Source organism: Parus major, chromosome 2 (genome assembly GCF_001522545.3).
Source record: "Parus major isolate Abel chromosome 2, Parus_major1.1, whole genome shotgun sequence".
NCBI classification, from domain to species: domain Eukaryota; kingdom Metazoa; phylum Chordata; class Aves; order Passeriformes; family Paridae; genus Parus; species Parus major.
The window spans coordinates 14,774,773-14,783,286 of NC_031769.1; the positions used below are offsets into that span (position 1 = coordinate 14,774,773).

General features: G+C 40.1%; 1 long non-coding RNA gene across 1 annotated transcript; it reads left to right on the forward strand.

Moving 5' to 3' along the window:
- Positions 1 to 47: 47 nt before the first annotated feature.
- On the forward strand, positions 48 to 3,940 carry LOC117243697. The gene is made up of 2 exons (XR_004495499.1): positions 48 to 252; positions 365 to 3,940. It is a non-coding gene; the product is annotated as an uncharacterized LOC117243697 (long non-coding RNA).
- The last annotated feature ends 4,574 nt before the right edge of the window (positions 3,941 to 8,514 follow it).

An 8,514-nucleotide genomic window follows, 5' to 3' on the forward strand; every position in this document is an offset into this window, starting at 1 on the left:
ACCGAACCGAACCGAACCGGACCGAATCGGACCGGACCGGACGGACCGGACCGAACGCCCTCCCGCTCCCCTCCCGCGGGCGCCGCTCCGCGCCTTAAAGGAGCCGCGCCCGGCGCGGCGGGGAGCAGCATTTTTGGGTCCCTTTCACCGAGCCTGGCCAATCGAATCTTTATTCGCTCAAAGGAGAGCAGGCCCAACGAGAGAGCTCCGGTGCCGCAGAGGGCTGGGAGGGCTCGGCGGCGTCACTCACCCGTACGTTTATGGGTAACTCCTGCATTAGCAGCGTTCCTGGACACTGTTGCTCTGTACTGTACAATCAGAGACTCATGACTATTCTCTTTATTAACTTGCACGACCTTTCCAGGCTGTCTCAACCTGATGGAAGTGTTTGCTCCTGCTGGGCTGCAGCAGATCCTGGAAGACCTGGGGGAGAAGGCTGTCTAAAGGGACAATTCCATAAGTGTCCTGCTGCTGGGGCCACGTGAGGTAGAAGTTGGAAAGTCATCACCACATTTTATTTAAAGAGTGAAACTTTTTCCCCTCGGATGCACTTATTTAAAATCAAGGCATCATTCAGAAGCTGAAGGAAATGCAACTAAAAGACTTCAGATTCAGCAAAGGTGTTTGCCCACACAGTGAAAGGGAAACACAGCATTAAAGTGACTAGTATTAAACATCCCAGAGGGCAGAATCTTTTCCTCTTCCTTTCACTTCAATCTTTTACTTTAAGCACAGATTTTGTAACTGAATTACATGGATAGTTCAAGACCTGCTCTATCAACTCTTACAAAGCAATTTGCAACGTGAGCAACAACACAGAGAGAATTATCAAAAATCTAAAAATCATTTAAAGAATGTGTTAAACCTGACCACTTAGGTAGAGGACACACAGAACCAAACACAATACATGCTTCTGTTCTACTCAGTTGCAAGGAGGAGCTATCTTCTCTATATCTGCATGAAGTCTGTGCAGAGAAGCAGGAGGCAATCTTAAGGTGTGGAAATGTGCTGAGATGAGGCAAACCTAAAAAACCTAAAAGTTGACACTCAACAGATATTTCACGAGGCACACTACAAAATCAGCAGCACTACAGCAGCGTTGTGTCCTAGATGAATTTGCTATGAATATTGAGGGCTTAACTCTAAACATCACTGGGCTCTATAGCTTTGTGGCAGGGAGAATTTTCTTAATTGCAGGATAATGATGTGGTCTGGGCACATGCCTTTTGCCAAGTGGTTATGAATTACTTTGTGCAGATACATGAAACCCACATCAAATAGAAAGCACACATGTGTCCTTCCACTCTGAAGGAGAGAAGGAAGAAAACTACTGTGGAAAGGAGGTCAAACATAAATCATAGCAAGGTTAAAAGCCATGGACTAAAAAACTGACCTTGAAAATATGGTTTATCCTGCTGCCTTTCAAGACAATTTGTCCTGTTGTTCAACACCCCTATTTGAAACTACCAAAGGCTTGTCTTTCCTTATTAAAAAAAAAACCAAAAAGGCAGCACCATCTCACTAGAATTGTCAGCATTTAGAGATGGAATTCTGATTTGGAAAAAAATGTCCTTTAACACAGGCCTGAGAGAATTGTCAGAGGGGAGAAAAAATGAATTGGAATGGTAAATTTGCTTTTCTTGTAAATGACATGAGGCTGTTCTTTCTTGTTTTAAAATATCAGAATGGCTTCTTGATGGAACTTTTGCAACTGAAAACCTGCAATCCATTTAACCAGAACTCTGTTTTCACCCTAGCTCAGAGCTGATTTGTGTGTCTGGATTTAGCTTTAGGCACGGTCCCTGCCATCTTCTGCCAGAGACTTTTCTCCTGCAAACTTAATCCATGATCCAGATACATGATTATTTCAAATTTACATTTCAAAAGGAGTAAAAGATTGATTTTCATTCCAAGAAAGAAGAGGGAGGCACAATGATGTTGTCGAATCTTTTGTTCCCAGAAGAATCAGCAAAAATTAACAGAATTGAGGAACTATAATTTGGGTCAGACCAACCATCTTAATCCATGTCTGCTATTTTCTACTCTTTTTTTAATGTGTTAGACATAAGCATGTTTGATTTATGACTAGAGTCAAAAACATCTGTACTTTGGGGCACAAGCAAATACTTACTTGAACAATGGGCTCTCTGGGGAGGGATATAGAAAAGAAATGACATTTTTTTTGCAAATAATTCAGTGTTTTCCACTCCATAAAGTATTTTGCTTTGTTTTGAAAAGTGCTCTGCAGAAGACCCAATGATTCAGTAATCCATTATAAAGGAGTCCAGCAACTTTCACCTTTATGTGACTGGTGTGTCTGTGAGCCAGGGTAGCACTGGGGAAATGCTGATACCATTTTCTGGTCTTGGAGTGACCCACGTGAAAAGAATTGGTAATCTCGGTCTCATTGGCAGCATGCAAGTATTCACATCTTAAAAACATTTGGAACTAGTTGGCAGTCTGAGGCCTTGTCTGCACTGAGGATTAGTTCTGATTTCAGGAATTATTTTAGCTTCTGGTAAAAACCTCCTGTAGATCAAGTTGTGCAAATTGTGATCTGTGCTGTCCTCTGCATCAATGAATGGCTGATGTGGGGACTAGTTCTAATTGCAGATGAGGTTGAAGGACAGGAGCCATGTTCTGAATAGCTACATATTCTGGATCAACTCTCATGATGTGCTTCAGTAGTTTATTTGAAGTTTTTTAGGGAAAAAATGTCAAAAGTATCAGAAGATAAATATCTGTAACATTTTCAGTTCAAGCCTGCAGTGGCTGGAGATCCAGTTCCGTAACCAGATGCTGTTCTGTGTGTGCATTGACATGATTAGAAACAGGCTTGAAAGCAATGCTTAAAATCACTAGTAAACTTCTCAGATCTCAGTCAGCCAGGTCTGGGAATGAATGGTGTGCCCACACCTTTTAAACCCATGCTCTTGACTCCAGACATCTCTGCACCTGAGGGACTGAGCCTTGGAGCTGACCTCTGTGTCTGAGCACCGTCCATACACTGTGACAGAGATGTGTCTCACTGTAGAGCCCAGTGTAAACTGTTAATGTCAACAGAGAGCCCAGAGCAGAGAGACAGAAATTATGTCTGTTCCTGTAAGGTTCCCACATATAGAAAAAGCAGGAAAAAAAAATTAAAGAGTAACAATCCACATTTCAGCTGCTTTTCTAAATGAATATATTCAACAATGTGGCAGTCTAGTAGCTTTCTGTGCCTGTGGTAAAACTATGCCAAACTAGAGTGAGAAAACCTAGGGTCTTTTAAAATAAGGTGTGAAAAACTCTGTAGCAAGTGTAGAATTTTAGAAAAGAGCCAAAGTCTATGTCCACCCTCAGAAGAGCAGAATGACAGAGCTCTGGCAACCGTAGCAGCCACCACCGATTTATTTACGAGTTCCTGGAGTTGGTCCAGTGTAATTATGGGCCTGAACTCCAGATCAGATTCACTTGACATTTGAGAAAGTCTGTGGAAAAGCAGTAATAATAAACTGATAATAACCATCCATCTCATAAGCAACAAAAAATAAAGAGAAGAGAAAGGGCAGGTGGGGAGAGGGGGTGGCAACATAATCCCCAAAAGATCTCCTGTTTGTCAGGAGATACTTTCAGTACAAACTCTCATGTATTTTCTAGAACGAGCTGTGGAGAATGTTGGAGTAAATCTTGCCTTATGTCAGTGTTATTGCAATTATTACACTGGAAAAAAATGAAAATGGGGGGTGCACAGGAAGTTGGGATAAGTTAGGACAGCAGTTTCTTCAGGTGGAGTACATCTTTTGTGGCCCACATGGCATTTATACAAGCATGCTCATCACCTAGATCATCTTACCAAGAAGCTGTTGAGTTTGGAAAAAGATGTTTAAAGAAACTATGCTGTACATATGATTAGTTTTCAATTTCATGCACAGTCTAGAAATACATTTTTTATGCTTTACTGTTGGTCTCTGATTCTGCTTGTTCATTTCATTGTATAACATGGATGAGTACCAAGGTTAAAAAAATCTTTGTATGTAAAAACATCTGAAGTCTTATATTAGGATTTATATTCCACTTTTTAGTCCTTTCTATTTGAATCACTTCATATTATTTTCAGTTGAGGTTCTGTAAGCCTGCTTTAAAAAACCAACCCTCTGGGTATTTAAAAAAAAAAAAAGTATTTTTAAGGTAAGTTGGTTAATTCTGCTGAATAAAAAAGGCTGAGAAGAAAGAGGGCTGACATTTAGTTTACAGTTGTCTCAAGTATTCTGTTACAGGTGATGGAATTGAATTGCAAGTTATGGGTGAACATTTAGCAAAGCAAGAGCAGTTAGTTGCATTCATGCCACATGTAAACAGCTTTTCTTTATGTCAGCTTCAGAATGTATCACCTACATAAGCGCAGGTACATAGGACTCCACGTATGTAGAAGGTTTTCCTCAGAGGAAGCACTCCAATTAGCTGCTTTCATCAAACAACAGCAACCAAATGTCAAAGTTCCCTGGCAATCAATACCAAGTGCAGTAACACTAGACAGTGTCTGACGGAAAAGGGATCCTGGGTGAATGAATGGGGTTACTGGCCCAGAACATGTTGCCTTCAAGTGACCTGCTTTGCTGTGCTCACCTCGCTTCTCAGGAACTGCTGCTCACAACTGGAGTTCTGAAGGAGAAAGAATATTGAAAAAGGGTCACAGCTGTATTTAGAGCAAATGCAGATCTCAGATACCTCGTGCCCGTACTCTTCCTCAGGTTAACATGAGAATCACACATGCTGAAGTGGTTTATCCTGTTCTCCCTGGTCTGACAATGGTGCCACGTATTTCTGCTTAGGAACTATATATAGAACTGGGTTTGGTTGGTTGTTTTTTAATTTGGCTTTTTATTTTAATTTCTTTTATTTGGCATCTATTTAACCCAGATTATTGAGTTATTTCTCAAGGTGACTTGAGGAGGTGACTTAGTCTGAGGCACTGGAATAAGGTCAATAATAAAAGTTTGATATATACAGTAGGATTTCTTTTTTTCTTACCTACCTTATATCTGGCTTTTAGCAGACATGTCCTTTTACATTCCTGGAAGTTTTTTTGGGGAAAAATTTGAGAATGCTGACAATTGTCTGGAACAGTCTCCCCAAAATAGCACCTCTGCCTGAGCTGCTGGATATCTGGAAATCCTGGACACATTTGTGTGCATTGCACTTCAGCTCTGCAAAGTCTGCAGTACTTCCATGGTGTTAAACCTTCTGAGCATATGTTGCCCAGATGAACGACACAACCCATACTAAACCCACTTACTGTGCAAACTCAGATTAACTGTACAATTTATGTACTGTACCTCTGATATTTGGACATGCCAGGCTTATGGTGATTTTCTTTTCTTCACATGCTCACAGAATTCTAGAGGGTATTTCTTTGATACTAATAAATTGACTTTTTATTTTCTTGTTTGCATGTCTCCCCACAATGAGACACTGTTACCTGGAAAAAACCTGATTTTTGCTTGGAATCAGTCATAAAATTCAGCAAGGCTGTTATAGTTTGTGGTTGCACCCAAACCACTGAACTCAGTACAGTGTTGGAGCACAGGGTCATGCTGAATGAAGCTTTCAGCTACTGGCAGCATCTGAGAAACATCAAGAAAGAGTTGAAAACCTCTGTACATGTTCTTCAGAAAGTGGCTGGCACTGACATACAGATTTCAGCAAAGTCAGTGAGCTTGTCTGTCACAGTTAATTCTTCACATTATTTGGTGGAACTGTCCCCACATAGAGATCACATTATTAAAATACAAAATTTTAGTGCTTCTAGAATAATATGTAGGATTTTGACTATCATTCCTCAGCTTGGATTTCCAGTACCATCCAGCAGTCTAATAGCAGATACTAAAATAAACAATTAACATGCAAGAGGAACAAAAAGAGTAATCCCGTAATGACAGGGAACATCAACATTAGCAATCTCATTTTGCTGTTCACAAGAATTTAGAGTTACTGGCATCAAATATTCATGTTCCATTGTGCTTAAAAGGAACTGGACAGCATTCAGGGGCACCCCAGTGACTGCACAAAGCTGTGTCCTCTGTACAGACACGGTGCAGTCCTTTGGCTGACATGTGCCTGTGGCACAATGGAGATGGTAATCTCTAATGGTAATGGCTTTGAAATATGCAAGAGACCTAAGAGCATTTCCTCAGCCTGCCAGCCTCGGGGAGCTATGTAATTGTGGCATGAGTTTGGAGTCTGCTGTGGCTTTCTGTAATGGCACAGGGAACAAATAGATGGAGCAAAATCCATGAGGGTCCATTCACATGCAGGACTTCTCCACGTGGGAAAGAAACCCTGCAGGTTCCTTGTTTTAAGTCCTTGCACTTGTGTAACTGAGTTTACCAGTTCATTGTTTTGTCCATCACCTTTCCAACTTCTGTTTCCACAGAGCTGGTGCTCTGCAAGGGTTGCATTTGTGTTTCCAACTCTTCGAGGGAATTTTCAATCTATAAGAAATGATATAAATAAAATACCAATACTTTAAGCCGTTCATTCACAAAGCTATATATTAGCCTTTCTTGAAAGCCATGTATGAAAGCGAGGTCTTTACTTGCAAACATCTACATCTAGAGCTTTAGCTGCTTCAGTGTGCACAAACTGTGATTGCTTGTACAAAAGAATGTGAGAGCAGAGTTCCCACTGGGAGTTCTTTTGCTGCAGAACTGCTTGGGTTTAGAGAAAGAATTGTTTTGCACTACTTTGGAGTAACATGGATTTTATTTTACATAGTCAAGTCATTAAACAAGTTGTATCCAAGGGGACAACAGTGTTTGGGAATGTCAGTTTAATTTTCTTAATTGTTTCAACTGGAAAAATAGAAGGAGGAGAATCAGAAGCACTAAATGTTTAATGGTGATATTTTTAAGTGAAATGTTTTGACTTTTAATTTTAAAGTGTCAGGTCAATTTAATAGTTGGTTTAATTTTTAAAAGAGCTGCAAAACAGTTAAATAAATTTAAGCATGAAACAAAACACCTTGGAAAAATCACAACTTAGAAAGTTTTTATATTTTCCCTTTTTTCAAAAATATTGTGGCTCACTGAATTAGAAGTCTGTGACCCATTTTCTTTATGGGAGAGCTCTGGCCACTGCTCAGACATCCAGTAATCTTTACATGAAGGTGTCTCTTCATCTCACTATCTGGAGTGAGAGTCATTGTGGGCTGGAGGAGATGGAAATGTATGGTCCTGAATGATCCACTAGCAATAATAAGTTTTCTGGAGTACTCTTGTGCTTAAACACAGACTTCCCATGAAATTCCACAACTGCAAATTGTTAGAATTGCATGAAAAGCACAATCTTTTTAACCTAATCCCGAGTCTTATAGCTGCCATTACCATATAAACATAAAGTATGATTAATGGTTACACTCCCAAGGAGAGCCTGAGTTTGTTGCAATATTTCACTAGGATCCTGCAGTTTAATAGTGGATTCATTATTTATTTTCCATCTTAAAGTCATTCATCAGCAACAGATATGGAATCCACAAAAAAACCCAAAAACAATGGAGACACTTCTTATGGGCATTCCACATCAAAGGGTAAAAACTGTAGGAGGAGAAACTGGAGCTTAGAGTGACTTCTGTCTATGAGAATGAAAATGTTTGCAATCTCACTTGCAGTGTTTGTCTCAGAAAAGCTACATGGGACCCATCCTCCTCCAGGCCACATCTCATCTGTGAAATAAAGATCTCATTTTTGGCTTGCCTGAAGCAACTTTTCAGAGAAATCGAATAAGGTTATTTGAATAGGAAAGCCCTAATTTAAACAAGTAACACTCTGTACAACTCAGAGCTTTTTCAGCAAACTGAATTCATGAAGGAACAAAAAGCTAAACAGAGATGTTTTGTCTTGTAATGAAATGCCCCAACCTCTTCTAGGCCTAAAGAAAACTTTCAAGGCAGGAATGCTATGGAAAGACAGATTTCATGAAGCAAATTCATGTTTACTACGAAATGATATAGAGTACTTTGATGACCTAGCAGTTTGTTGTTGCATGACTGTATTGTGATATTTAAAAAACATCATGAGAGTCACCGTGTTGTGGGAAGTCAATGTTGTCTTCAGTATGAACTAATTTTACTAATGCTCTTCTCTATTGGTTGTCTACAACATGACTCAGGTAGCAAGATTAAATGGAAAACAGTGTGGGCCATCAGCTACAACTCCCAACCTCAGAAATGCAGGTTAGTGTGTCTTTCAGCTGAAAACTCAGTCTCTGCTTGCACAGTTTGTGTGAGAACCCCTGCACACATCTCCAAAGCAATCCAGAGTATTGTCACTAGATTGTGGGCAGTAAGGCAGAGGATACAAAAAGTGTTTTAAAAGACTTGCTTGTGAATTCATTTGCAGTGCAGATAATTTCACACACTTTTCCTCCAGCCCTGGAGGTACTGCTGCCAAAGATTTGTGTCTGGTAATAAGCAAAAGCAAAACGTGACAACTTAATAATCCCATCAGTAACACTGTGTCAAGGATTATAGTCCAT